The following is a 15,415-nucleotide window of genomic DNA, read 5'->3' as shown; positions in this document are numbered from 1 at the left end:
TTTAATCAAAGATGGTGGAGATATAGTTTAAAACCTTGCGCCTATTTACGCAGTGCCTCACGACTTAAGTGTACCAGATAGCTGGAAGAAGGCCGAAATTGTACTGATCGATAAGAAAAGAGACGTTAAAAAATTTAAGGATTATAGGCCCATGAGCTTGCTTCCAGTATTATATGAAATATTGACAGACAACTTGCAATAGAATTAGGGCACCACTTCACTTCAAATAAACCAAAACAACAGGCTGGCTTAAGGAATCGATATTCTACAATGCATTCCATCCATGTCATCAATCAGGCGATCGAGAAATCTGCGGAGTACAATCAGTCTTTGTATGGCTTTCATAGCTTATGAAAAGGCATTTGATTGAGTTGAGATGCCTGTAGTTATGAAGGCATTGCGTAATAGAGATATATAGGAGGCTAACGCGAATATATTGGGAAATAACCACGAAGATTCCCTAGGTACCTGGATTCTCCACAAGAAATATAGAAAGTTGGCTTTTGTGATCCTTAGGGTCATCATGTTGCGAGGCGTGTGACGCGAGGAAGATGGAGGAGACGGTGCGCGATGATGAAGCACACGACAATTTTATTAGACAGCATACAGACACGAAAAACATCTTCAACTAAATCCACGCATGCAGGATTGTTTGAAAACTGGAAAAAAGGTATGTAGTCAGTCTCACGAGGTTGCTGTTGAAGTGCGGAGGGTGGTGAGACTGGTAGAGTCCTTGAGATGGAACACTAGCGCGTAGAGTGATGACCAACGTGGCAAAGAAGCAGCAGCACGGAGCAGCTCGGTAGACGGTAGCAGACCGCTCCGAAATATCATGCAAGGCGACGACCCAAGATGCTCTTCGTCTCGATGACGGACTCCCGTCTTCCTCAACCTCGCACGTAGATGCGGGTTCCGAGACTGCAGCAGGTCGCTCCAAGTTCTCGTGCCAACCAACGACCCGAGACGTTCTCTGTCCCGAAGGCGGATGCCAGTTCAAGTGAACCTCACGCGCAGATGCGGTTTCCATAGGTCAGGTTCTGTGGCCCTATCGTGCCAGCGTTCGAACGATCTCCTCTCTGTGAGCCACTTTTTTCATCAGATGCACGAGCCTTGCTTGTTTTTATTTTCGTCCTCTTGTTGAGGTCAGCCGTACTGTCGTCTCCTCCTGCTACTCTCATTGTGTGAGTACTTCGTTACACCTATGAAGAAATGGGTGAGGCGAGGTGACACAAGCTCTTCAATGCTATTCATAACATGCTTAGACGTAGCATTCAAGCTATGTGACGGGAAAGGCTTAAGAGTGAAAATCAACGGCGAATATCTTGGCAACTTTCGGTTTGCAGATGACATTGTCCTCTACAGCAACACTGGGAATAAATTACAACCGATGATTGAGGACCTTAACCGAGAAAATGTAACAATGGGGTTGAGTGTAATATATCGAAGATGAAGATAATGCTCAATAGCCTGGCAAGGGAACAGGAATTCAGGAACGCCAGTCAGCCTGTGGAGTCTGTGCAGGAGTACGTCTATGTAGGTAATTACTTACAGGTGCTAACATATGGGGAAGAAACTTGGGGGTTGACAAAGAAGCTCGAGAACAAGTTAAGGACCGCGCAAAGTGCGATGGAACAAAGAACGCTGAGCATAACATTTAGAGACAGAAAGAGAGCGGTTCGGATCAGAGTTCAAACGGGTACAGCCGATATTCTAATTTATATTAAGAGAAAAGAAATGGAGCTGGGCAGGTCATGTGATTCGTAGCTAGGTTAGATGACCGGTGCATCATTAGGGTTACAGAATAGGTGCTAAGAGACGGGAATTGCAGTCGAGGACGGCAGAAGGGTAGGTGGGGCGACGAAATTGGGAAATTTGCGGGTGCTTGTTCGAATCGCTTGGCGCAGGACAGAAGCAACGGCCAGTAGGATGCCGCCAGCGAAGACTGAAACGGCGCGACCGTCGCAGCCGTCAACACTCGGGGCTCCATTACGGGCAGGCGAGTTCCGTTCACACCTGAGTAAAAACAAGGTCCCTCGCCACTTGGTGTCTCGGAGGCGGCGGCAGCGGCTTGCACTGCCACCGCCTCCAAGCACACTCCACAAGATTGTCAAGTTGTTTGCCTTCTACCGAACCTTGGAGTACGGCTGCACTTGCCACAGCACGTGGTCAACCTTTTCCGATTCCAAGACATCACCGTCGATCCGCTCATAATAGGCCACGATCGTGTGAATAAATTCTTTAAAAGTTTCCACAGGGTGCTACGTGCGGAGCTCAAGTTCTTGTTTCAAGCGGCGTTTCGCGTCAATAGAAGAGAATTCTGCAACGAAGTCGCCGTAAGTTCCTCCCAGGACGCAAACGTGGTCACGGAGCGCCACTACAGCTTCACGCTGCCTTCCGGAGCAGAGGGCACAATGTGGTTTAGCCTTTTGTCAGCGTGGGCACCGGTGACCAAGCAAAACGTCTCCAGCTTGCCGAAAAACTTCTTGGGGGATTGGATGTCGTTGAATCCGTTGTATGTTGAGAGCTGACCTCCGGAAGAGGGCTGAGCGGCGTCGCCTGGCGATTGAAGCACCGCCCGTTGTTGTCACGGCACCTGCCGGTACTCCCTCTGCAGCCATCTGTCTTCGTTGAACTGTTGCCGCGATTTGCTCGTGTTGCATGGCGGAGCCGTTGGTCTGCCCCAGCAGCTGTTGCAGCAACTCTTCGGGCACGTTCACTGCCTTCATGCCCATGTCCGTGTAGATCGAAGACGAGACCTCGCATGTTGAGAACGACGACCGGCCTACACATCCGTCGCGAACATCCACTGTGTTACAGCGCTCCGCGACTCTACCACAACGCCGCCCCATACCCGCACACCACCCACCCCTCCACACTGCGTGTCACCAGCGTCTTCTTTCCACTCTCGCCACCGCACTCGCACCAGCTGGTCCTCCCCTGGAAACGACAGACAACCGCACGCGCGACCTCCGAAAACCGCGCGTTGCCTGACGTCACCTGGAGTTCTCGGTCCGCTTACGTCGCTTCTCTCCCGTCACAATCCTGACGAGACTTTCGTAGCTCAGCAGAAGGGCAGACGAGGAGCGGCGAGGGATGTGGCTTGGCGTGCTGTTAGAATTGATAACTATACTGTTAGTGTGCAATACCAGTTAATAAAGGGAAAATGAGACATCCGCCCAAACGTAGCAAATTGCTGCAAAGGAAACCCATACGGGTTCCTCGAAAGAAAAAAAAGCCTCGTAGTTGAAGAAAAATTTGTCCTGGTCCGGGACTCGAGCCCGGGACTCGAGCCCGGGACTCGAGCCCGGGACTCGAGCCCGGGACCACCGCTCTACTATCTGAGCTAACCAGGCGGCTAGCAGATGGCAAGGCGAAGTCGAATCCATCAACTCGAAGCAAAGGCAAGAGTTTGACGTAATAGTTCTGCGGAAACCCGCAAGGTGGAGAGATTAAGTAATTGATTTCGAAGTAATATTAAGTTAATATTGCCAGTGTGCAAACTTTTCTTGTCAAGTAATTTTTCCTATTTCCACAGATCCCACGTAGTTGAACTTTGACTCAGTAGTCATTACTCATTAGTCACGGCGGCTGCAAATCTAAAGCTTATATATGGGCGAGAAAAAAAATGTGATGACTGGGATATTATAAAGAGCGTGCTAGGCCGTATGTTGGGTGTGCGGCCGAAGGTCGCGTACAAAATTCCGCTCACTTGGGTTAGGATGCAGGTTGGTCAAACAAGCCACTGGGGTTAATGACTATATGTAAAGGAGTGCTTGTGAAGAGTAACATTGCTGCACGTTTGCTTGTGCACTGCGGTTCCTGCATGTGGGAGGCAAGTCTTGGTTAACATCAGCACACTGGGCAGAACCAAAGATGCCGTGATTTAATAGAGATATAACTGCATCAAAATAAAACACGACATTTGCATCAGCGATATGTCTGTCGCTCTCCGCAGCACTGAACTATATGATTTTACGAGAGAATAGGCGCGAATTTTCTCCATTTCATCTCCTTGGTCCGATTGCGGTAAACGCTAGTTCCTGTATATGATCTTTCCCTTCCTGGTCTTACATCACTTGTTTGATCTCCTATTACACCGTAATAAGCACGGACACAAAGCAGCTAGCTCCATCAACAAGTAGCAATAACAATAATTAAAAGATGACGTTTGTTCGATATCTGTGCGGTTAATTATTTTTTTTGTTTTTCTTCATCCAGCGGAGAAGAAATCCAAAGCCGCGAAGCAGCCTCCCAAGCATAAGTCGCAAGTCCAGAAAAAGGTATGAACATTAACCTAAGAATAAACTTTCCCGGCGTATTACGCTATCCAAGCTCCGTATGTTATGGCTATTTCTTTCATTTCTTCCTGTTTCTTTCTTTTAGCTTTTGTTCCTGCCTCACTGGCTAAGCGCTATCGACACGATACGAGTCGAACGTCATATCACGTCACGTGACGTCTTGTCCCCGAAGCAAATGGTCGATTTTTTTTTTTTTTTGCATATGTAGGCACCAGAACAGGCACGAGAAGGATATGCGAGATTTACGGCAGTGAGACGAGCCTTCTTCCCGATTTTATTCAGCGCTCGTCGATCGCTCGAAACTTTCCAATTTCTATAACTGTGTATAAACGTTATAGGCGCGCTTTTTGGCCAGCTTGAAGTGTAATAAGGATCACAGTAATAATGCAATCGTACCGGCCATAACAGGAACATGATGGTTGCGTTATTCCAGCTCTAGTTATGAGTAATAGTATTACCGGCTCTCTTCAATTATATTGTGACACTCTTGCGTGCGTGCGAAGTTTACGCCTCAACGAAGAGGAGGAAGACGACGTGTGGCTGGCTAGCTGAATCTCGACAGGTACTCAGCTGATCAAGGCCGTCGCGAGTAACTCTGCCTGACCTATCAACAAAGGCCTTTCTTGGGCGCAACAAAGTGTTGGAGCATGCGGGGTACGACACAACGTACCACGTAGTCGCAACATCTAGAACTTGGCCGCAGTCGCCGCCTAGCCGGTCTCTCGCCAGTGGCCTTCACCATGTCTAAGGACGGAGTTGGACAAACGCCAGCGCCAGTTTTGCCTGCCGAAAGGTCAAAGCCGGTTGGAACTGTGCACTACATGGAACCACGCTCGTTCGCGGCAAAAGCGGGCGAAGATATCGTCGAGTGGTTGAAGCACTACACCAGGGTGTGCCGCTACAAACGTTGGGACTCTGTCACTCAGCTTGAATATGTCGTACTGTTTCTCAGTGAGACAGCACTGATGTGGTATGAGGATCACGAAGACTTTCTAACAACGTGGGAAGGCTTCGCTGAGGAAATTAAGAAGTGATTTGGCGACTCCTATGCCAAGCCGAAGCGTGGGTGGCGAACATTAGCTCAAAGAGCTACGGCTTCTGGAGAAACTTGCACTACATAGATAGAAGAGATCTTCAAGCTGTGAAAAATAGTGAATTCGCAGATGACTTAGGAAGGCCGAGTCGGACATCTCAAAGGAATTGCAGAAGATACCTACAATTTTCTTATAGGCACGGAACCCGTTGATTCTGCATCAGATGTCGTACATCACTGCCGTACATTTGAGACGTTGAAGACACGTCGCATTGTGCCAAAATTTAGGCGTCTGGCAAATGTGACAACCGTTGCCAGCGTCGATGAGAGCCAGTCCGCCGATCTTTCGTCTGCTATACGGCTGATTGTGCGGGAAGAACTGCTGCGACACGAGGTACTTTCGTGCAACGTCATGCAACAACCTGCTGCCTATTCCCCGCAACACATGGCGCCTGCAGCACCATGTGTTTCGTGGCAACCGTCGGTATGTCTCACGGACACCAACCACAAAGGAGCTCCATGGCAAGTATATGTATGTGTGATGGACACCAACCACAGAAGAGCTCCATGGCCAGGTGAGGGCGCATTTACGCCCGATCCAACGGCACGGAGAAAACCCTCGCCCCGGCAGGTTTGCACGAAGGCCGACCGTTCCTCCTGTGCGGCAGGCTCAGCCACTTTACCCTGCTGCACAACCCCCCGCTGTTCAGCGTTTGGAGGAGCAGTTCATCGATAGTCGTTTACCCGTGTGCTATAGCTGCAGCGACTTGGGTCACATTGCCAGGTACTGCAGTCGCCGCTAACCACCGAGGTTCGACCGATCGACGGCGGTACCGCACTCCACCTGTTGAAACGTACTCGCCTTCGCACACATATCCAAGAAGCGTTCCTCACCAGTACCCGGAGATGCTGCGGAATCGTTCTCCAGCATCCGATCGCAGCTTGACACCACCACCCGCTCTTCGCGTAAGTCAATCGCCGTCTCCACGGTATCGTTACCACTCTCCATCTCCGTAAAATTAGCGTGGCTGTCGGAGGTAAGGTCGCTGGACGATCTTCGATGTTGACAGATATACCTCCACCCATTTGTATGTTTGAGAATAAGGTGTCTGTACTTATTGACGGAGTTTCAACAATGGCTTTAGTGGACACGTGACCGACCGTTTCAGCGATGAGCCTTGCGTTTAAACACCTCCTATAGGATGAAAACTGATGTTTCACTGGGACCATACCAACCCGTTTCGCGGAGTGAGTGGGGAATTGTTGCATCCTGTCGGTGTGTGCAATGTGGACGTTATCGTGGATGGTCAAAGGTTTCACGCAGAGTTCGCTGTTCTACCTCGCTCTACTCATGACGTAGTCCTGGGCCTTAATTTTTTGAAACTGTGTGGTGCCACTGTCTACTGCAGACTGGGAGAAAATAGTGTAGGTACGAGCTTTTCGGCGGCGTTTATGGAAAGCCCGCCCTATCACGAAAGTGTGCTTTGTGTATCCAGGGATACAGTTGTGCCTCACTTATCTGCAATCTGTGTTTAATCCGTTTGTTTCCCTACCACTGAAAGAACGTTTGACGCTACCGCGAAGTCCGTGTATCTCAGCTGCGTCAATAGGAACGTGTTAATACGGTATTCCAAGCTGTCATTCGTTCAAGGGCGCACTAGCTTATGGACTGTAAACCGTTCCGGTGAACCTGCAATACTGCTACTACAGGGTCTTAAACTTGACCCCTACCATAAAGATCAAGTGCTGTTCTGCGGATGAACGCTATTTCGTTAACGCATGTCCTGCTGCGGACTCCTCCGTTCTAACTATGGTGAACAAGTCACCCAGCACTAAGCAGCGCCATTAAGTGGCGAATATTCTGCGGAAACATGCCGGACTGATTGACTTTTCGCAGCAAGAGGGGCCACCATCGTTTCCTCCTACTCGCATGCACCATCGCATAGATACGGGATATGCCCAACCTTTGCGACAGAAGCCATACAGAGTCTCACCATCGGAACGCAACGTGATCAACGACCAAGTACGCAAAATGCTCAATAAATATATAATACAAGAAGCATGTAGTCTGTGGACAGCGCCAGTGATTTTGGTTAAAAAGAAAGACGGTACATGGCGACTTCTTGCTGACTACCGGCGTCTCAACACCGTCACTAAAAATGACGTGCATCCTCTTCCACGTGTTGATGATGCTATCGACTGCCTTTCATTAGCATCTTAATTTTCGTTTCTAGACTTGAGGTCGGGGTACTGGCAGATTCCACAAGAGAGACAAGGAGAAAACGGCATTTGTAACACCAGGCGGACTTCTTGAACTTAATCTGATGCCGTTCGGGCTGTGTAATGCGCCTGCAACTTTCGAGCACTTCGTGGACAACATCTTGCTAGTTTTGAAGTGGGAAGTGTGTATGTGCTATCTAGACGATGTAGTGATTTTCGGGCGCATGTTCAGTGAGCACAATGCCCGTCTCGACCTTGTGCTCGACTGCTTGGAAAAGGCAGGTTTGCTGCTCAACTTGAAGACATGCCATTTTGGAGGGAGCAAAACACTGGTTCTGGGCCATTTAGTGAATAAGGATGGCATAAAACCCGATGCAGCGAAGACTTACAGCGAAATATCGTAAAATATTCAAAGGAGGTTATACAGAAGTTCATGAACAGGTGAAGCATACTCAGATCGTGCCCAGGTGTCACGTAATGTATAAAGACCATCACCCATGCGGATGCGGATTCCCCGATTGTCATTCATCATCATCACTTATTTTTCCTTAAGGACCCCTGTCGGGGTATTACATAAGGCGGGCTACAGAAGATAAGGATAGAAACAAAGATATGGTTACAATTTCTTACAAGACTCAACATGTGGATTCGCATTAAAACAAACAACAACAAAAAGCCAAGAGGCACACTGAATAGAATGCAAAAGCAAATCAGCAGAACAGTCACAATGTGAGACGGCAATCGCAAAAGAATGAAGGCACAGTACGGTCATTATAAGGTTAAGGTTTAAGGTGATCAGTAAGCAGTTGCTTGAAGATAATGGGGTTGCGCTCATTGACAACTCTATCTGGTAAATTGTTCCACTCTATAATGGCGCTAGGCAGAAACGATTGATTAAAGGAAAATGTTGAACCACGCAGGCGCTGGATGCTGCAAGAGTTAAAAAGGCGGCGAGGTGTACGGTTTGGTGAGATTAGAAGCCTTCCATGCAGTTCGGGGAAGTTATAATAAAGTCGCTGGAAAAGGCACAGTTTTGCAATTTTCCGACGCAACACCAATGGTTCGAGTCCTAGAGATGATTTAATCGCACTGACACTTTCTTCACCGCTGTACCTGGAAGTGATGAATCTAGCGGCACGATTTTGTATTGATTCTAATATATTAATTAAGTAAGCTTGGTGCGGGCTCCAAATAGCTGAGGCGTATTCAAGTTTACTTCGAATAAAAGCAAATAAGAAGGCTTAAAATGGGCAATTTGAGGTTATCTTTGTCATCGACAGATCTGGTCTTCAATCGTACATTATGAATCATTACAGCCTAGTATTGCCAATATCTTCTAAATTACGTCGCTGAAGTGAGACAAAAGAAAGTCACTAAATTAAGAACGTGAGTGTTTTGGAACATTCTAACGCAGGCTAATGTGAAGTAAATCATTTACATAGGCGTTGAATGTTGCTCTGATGCCTGTGCAACCGAAGGAAAACTGTGTATTTACCAGCAGGGTGCAGAGAGCTTTAGCTGTACCCTGCTATATATTTACTATATATAGAGGGGGCGCGCTTCGAAGTTTCGAATATGAATAGTTTTCTGTGATATTTTATTCATATTTGAAAGTGCACTATTCGGTACTTCCGAATATCAAAACTAACCAAATATTCAGCAACAACGGACTGTTGAAATCGGATTACTGTCCTCCACCTCCTGAACAGAAATATAGCAAATTATCAGGAGTAAAACATCGACAACGTTTTTGAAGCAATGCAGAAACAAAATCGGTAATGCAAGCTTTGTTTTCGGTTTTGTGGTGGAAGTGTGGCGCTGGTTAACGATCCCCAGGTTAGAACTTGCAAGCATACATATACATACGCAAGAGTATGAACGTGAGAACAGCCTTCACCGTAGTACAAATGGTATTTAATTGCGGTAACGCGGATTTTGTGGGTTCGGCTCCCATCGGCTGCAAGTTGTTTCTTTCCTCCATTTCCATTTAGCTTCTAATTTTTAGACTAAGAAGAATGACGTACAAATAGTTTCATTTGTGCTTTTCTTTTCTTCATTATCTGCTGGTTTCATACGGTTGTAACTAACAAAAATGTGCGAGTGTTCTTACAAAAAACGGTCACCTTAGAAAATCGGGTCCCTCGCTTACCCTTTTTCTCGTCCGTAACATGACAACCGGTTATTTTTGGTTCTGGCCTGCCTGGATTATTCTGGCCTGTTTAGACATGTAGCAGTTTACCTTTTAGGTTACAACGAGCGCGGCTTTCTTTGTAACAAACGCTTTATTGTGTATAGGGCCACACAAATACTTCGTTCTCTTTTTCTTTTCATTTTCCTTAACTTCTGACATTTTTCAACAACTATTTATTTTGAGTTTTTGGAAAGTTGGTCACAGAGCAGCCTGTAATTCTTGAAAGGCTTGTTTGACAACAGAAGGTGTGATGCGGCTATTCGTGCAGTTGCTTTCATGGCCGTTCTAGTGATCTTGTGCTTGAAACGATCCTAATTGTCTGTGATAGTTGACTCTCTATTCAGTACAAGCACGGTAACCTTAGTTTCATTAAGCAGCCTTGGTACAAGCGTGCACAACCGAAATAAATATTTATGCTGTAAATATGTCCGTCTGCGTTTGTCTATTTATTTATTTATCTATTTATTTATATATATATATATTTATTTATTTATTTAGTTATTTAGTTATTTATTTATTATACATACTTTCAAGGCCTAGTAGGCACAACAGAAAGGAGTAGTGAAAATATACAATATTTGCAGTACAGGGTAAGAATAGAAAATCAAACTATAAGGCACGTTGAATTGCGATCTTGAAGTTGGGTTGTCACAAGTTGGGACTGTGGAGGCGGGAAGGCGGTTCCATTCAATGGCTATTCGATATTCATTTCGACATTCGATAAACACGATTTCTATTCGAGAAAGTCAATATTCGATCGCCTACCTCTAATACTTGCACAACGAATTATGACAGCTTAAATTTTGTGTTACCTTCATATTGAAACGTTACAAATACAGCACGATTAAAAAGTGCACAAGCAACGTAGTTTTCCTACCATGAAAATACACTTAGTCTACACACTATCCCTAAATTTTTTGGGCTTCTCGATGTTCGTGGTAGCAGAACTAGATTCTGCGGAGCGCGCTTGGCCGCATGTTGTTAACACGGCGATGACAGTTACCAGAGCTTTGCATCGGTCAAATACCCCATTTTCGCCCTTGATTTAGCTGAAAGCCGCCGTGAAGTCGGCTGATTCGTTCGAAAGCTATGTAAAACGGAAGCCATTTCTTCTGGAACGCGTGAGCGAGCTCAGCCTTGCCGATACTTACGCTTTTTCTTTTTCGCAGTCAATATCTTGTTCGGCTGCTGCGTTATAAATGTGAACACAAAAATTCATTTCATTTGGTTTTGGTAAATTTGGTAGACACGCTTGCGCACGTCTACCAATCGAATGGATTTAGTGACACCACTGAACGCGCAGCGTTGAAACACATTCAAATAGGCTATGTAAATAACGAAATGAAATTTGAGAAACTTCAGTTTTATGTACACTATGGGGGCTGTGATCACCACTGTGCTGTGAAGCACAATCACAATGTGAAGGCTACCAATGTGAAGGCAACCGTTGGTTCATCACGGTCACGGAGCCTATGCGTCGTAAAGCGAGTTTCGGCCATTTACATGTGCAGAATGTAGCTTTATGTAGCTAGTAGCTATGCAGCGTATGTAGCTTTTTAATGTTAAACTGTGTTCTAAAAGGCCGTTTTTCAAGCGACCTTTCTAACATAAGTCGTTAAATTATTGCGAATTGTTCATTCAGATCACTAAAAAAGTAAATGATTGCTAAATAGAAAACTAAATCTAGCGACAAACTCGCTAAAGTAGCAACACTGATTAAATATTTGTAAATCATTCCAAAAATGGGCTCTAATCCACGCTGCGAAGTTGGTTGGCCAGCGGAGCAGTGGTGTCATCTGATTCGAGAGACGTAGCTTTGAACGATTGAGCAATGCACTACATGAAACGATTGACAACAAGACAATTAAATGGACACGACGCCATTCTGCACATTGACGTTGTTGTTCCTGTTGCAGCTCATCGTGTTCACGCTGCTCTTTGGGAGTCCTAACTGCGCGTGGCCATCGTATAGAGCTATCACAACACAAATGAAATCACTTGCTAGGCAGGTTCTTCTCTTTCTCTTTCGCTTCGCATGCCACAGTTCCCGCTTTCCGGCAACTGCACCTTACGCAATCGTAATCTTTACCGGGAAGCGCATGGGGCGAATGCTACGCGTGCTTCGCATTGTTGGAACGCGCCTTATCTACCATCTGGTTCTCACACTTGCTTTTTTTTTCTTTATTGATAGGAATACTGTATTACGTCTTGCATACGTAATTCCAGTGGAGACAGACACCTTTCGATTCGTTTCGGGGAATGGTTTTCTCTTGACTGTTCTGTCGACGGAGACGAAGCAGTTCTGGCATCTAAGTCATACACAGCTTCGCTTTAAAAGCAAATCCGGCTTTGTGTTTTCAAAGATGGTTAGGTTAGACGGCCGCAATAAACGCGGCATGATGCCAGGGCCTGTTAACTAAAATTGTTTTTGACTGCCCAGCGACAGCTTTCTCGGCAGTGCAGGCTTGCAAGACACGTCCTGCAGGCTACTCGCACCGCAAAGTACAGTAAGCCTTGTATGCTTTGTGCGGCCGGCCAGGCGTCATCTGCTACAGCACGTGGCGGTGACGCCCAAAATACAGTCCTTGCTGCCCAAGCAGGGAATGTGCCATAAAGAAATCGTATCTACGTGGGCTCAATTCTGAGAATACGTGGCGTCAGCTGTTGTGGGGGTGGTCATGGCTTTCCACCAGCTCCCTCCCCCGACCCCCCCCCCCCCCCCACAAGCACACCAGTAGATACGCCTATGACAAACATGACTTTGGTCCAGTTCTGAGAGCGGGGAGCACGTGCCCCCCCCCCCCCCCCCCCCCCGTAGGACACGCCTGAACGCTTGATGAGCCTTTCAACACTAACCCATCACTTTAGTTCGAGGTTTGTCGCTGGTGTCTCAGCTTCCCAAACCGATGCAGCCCGACAAAGAGGCACCGTCGCATCGGGTCAACCCCGCAGCGCTAGCACAGCGTCGAGCCAGCGTCGCCGCGTCCAAGGCGGCCAACAATCGTCAGGCGTCACGCCGAGCCAGCCGCGCGGCGCCCAAGGATACCGACCACGGAAGTGACCGGGAAGTCGCCAGTGGAGCTGACGACAAGAGCGAGCACACCTCCCCCATTGCCCGGAAGAAAGTACCAGCCCGCAAAGGTGATCCCCGGCAGTATCATCGACAAAACAAAATGAACGCCTCCAGACGATAACTAGGCAGTAAAGAGGAGTGTCGGGTTAAGCTAAATTAATCGTTTGTATTCCTCGTATACACCGAGCAGGTCGGCCATAGTCTATATTTGCTTTTCTTACAGACTTAACTTGCCAGCAGGAGAAAATTCTGTGTAGGTGCAAAATTGCAGTGTAATGAAAGCTTTTCCAGCCTGTCTCCGTCCGTCTCACGGCAGAGTAAATGACCCAGCACAGAGTGCCCAAGACAAAGCTTAAGTTGCCCTTCTGGTGGTCACTTCACTCTAACCATTCTTGGAATGAGGCAAGCCCTACGTGGGAGTGATGAAGCTTGCTCACGATTCAGGGAAATTAGCTAGAAAAGCGATGTCATGGCGTTGCCCGAGATTGCCCAGCTGAATTTTAGGCCGATCATAAAAACGTCAGTTACGGGCACGTAAGGTTTCTTGCAAGAGATAAGTGAATAAGGATGAGAAGTACACCTCGCACCCTAGATTGTCTTTCCATGAATATTTTAAAACTGGTGCCAGCGTCATGGTTCCTACTAATGCCTACAACATCGATGCGCTTGAATTACGCAATTTCAACATGCGTTCAAATGTAGCAATCGTGCAATTAAGAAGTCGCACCTGATAATTCAGCTAATGAGTGGTTTTCACGCTTAATGCGATGCTCGCCGAAGTTAACACGTAAATTGCCGAAAAAAAGAAACACGTTAACAGCTTACGTTAAAAAAAAAAAAACATTTGCCTCTTGCCTTTGAAGCTGATGCTTGATATGCCTGCCGACTGCCTCGAAGTGTCGATCAATTATTTAAATCAAGCAACTATTACTTTCGCCTTTTGTAATCAACATAAAACAAAGACGGTATGGGCCAAACATATATTTAAAAAAAATTATTTTTAACATAACTGCCAACGCCACGGGGTTTATTACGGAAGTGGGTGAACAAACTTTGACACATATGTGTACATTTGCAATCTTGGTCTTCTCTTTTTTTTTTTTTTTGAGCTAGCTCAGTTATATGGAGCGCAACTGCGGATTCTCCGGCTGCGGGACCGCAGGAACTGAGGACAACCCGGCCCGCCGCAAGAAGGACGGCGGGTCCAACGCGTCCCGTCCGGAGCAGTCCGGGCGGGGAACGTGCGCGTGCGCCGCGGTGCTCGGGGCGGGCGTCGTCCTGCTCGCGGTCGCCTTCCTCGCCGTGAAGACGTTGCACAAGGGGAAGGCCGCCGACGACCGCATGGCGTGCAACACGGCCGAGTGCAGGGAGGCCGCCGACTACCTGAGGAACCTGACGGTCGCCGAGCACGCGCCCTGCTCCGACTTCTACAGCCGGGTGTGCGGCAAGTGGTCCGCCGCGGGCACGGGCTTCCGCGCGGACCTGAACTACGCGCTGATGCGCAAGCTGAATGCCAGCTTGTTCGAGACGCGGGAGCCGCCGGACGCCGAGCACCTGCGACGGGGCATGCACATCGCCTCGCCCCTGTATCGCACCTGCTACGGGTGAGCCCCCCTGCGAGCACGCCGCGCGGTTGCTGCTTGACAATGGCGGCCGTTTCGACGCCACCGGTACTCGTTGCGAGAGAATCGCTTTAAAAAAGAACGAAGGTCGTCAGAGACACAATACCCCGCGTGAAAGACCGATGTGCTGTCAATATCCCGGTATACGATCCATTCGTCTACGTCTCGTCATAGCGTCTGATGGACGTCCTACTGACGTACATATTTCGTAAATGTGAGATAGCCGACCGACGCCTTTTTGACATTCACTGTGCTTTGACATTAGACTGTTTGTGGACATTGCATACTGACCTCGTAGAGTTGTACACACTAGGTCATGCCGGTTGGCTAAATGTTCATTTTCTTGAAGGTTTAATTAAGATGCCATGTCGGTTAGAGGATATAATTTAGGATTTTCTCCTTAAATTTCTTGCGGCCACAACCTTGAAAACGCCGACTTCCCCGAGCGTTTTCAACTCGGGGCATTTTCGCACCACTATTTCAATAAACCGCCATGGGCTCGCACTGCGTCCCTTCCTTACCTATTTTTCTGGCAGCTGCTGGATTGACGTTGCCACTGGTTACCTGACGCGATACTGCGAAACTAAAGCCCTTCCGCGAGGCACTGCCAGTGATTTTGCGCCCTTTTCCGCCACAGCATCTTCCTCCGGCAAGGTGCACCAGCAGTAGTCATAACCAATCGTGGTACAGCTTTGGCAGCATAGATGACGCAAGACGTCGTGACGCTTAGTAGAACAGCTCATCGCCAACCGACTGCATACCTTCCTCAGACCAACGGCCCTGAGGAGAGGTTAAACAAGACGATCGCGGACATGATTTCCATGTATGTCGACAGCGGCCGTAACAAGTATTCGTTACATTCGCATACCAGACTGCTGTTCAAGAAACTACGGAGTTCTAACCTTTCCGTTTGCTACACGGCCGTGAAGCGATCACCATGCTGGACACCATGCTCCTACCCGACCGATACGACATTAT

The sequence above is a fragment of the Dermacentor andersoni genome, chromosome 7 (genome assembly GCF_023375885.2).
Source record: "Dermacentor andersoni chromosome 7, qqDerAnde1_hic_scaffold, whole genome shotgun sequence".
Classification (NCBI taxonomy): Eukaryota; Metazoa; Arthropoda; class Arachnida; order Ixodida; family Ixodidae; genus Dermacentor; species Dermacentor andersoni.
Note: the sequence above shows the minus strand (reverse complement) of the source record.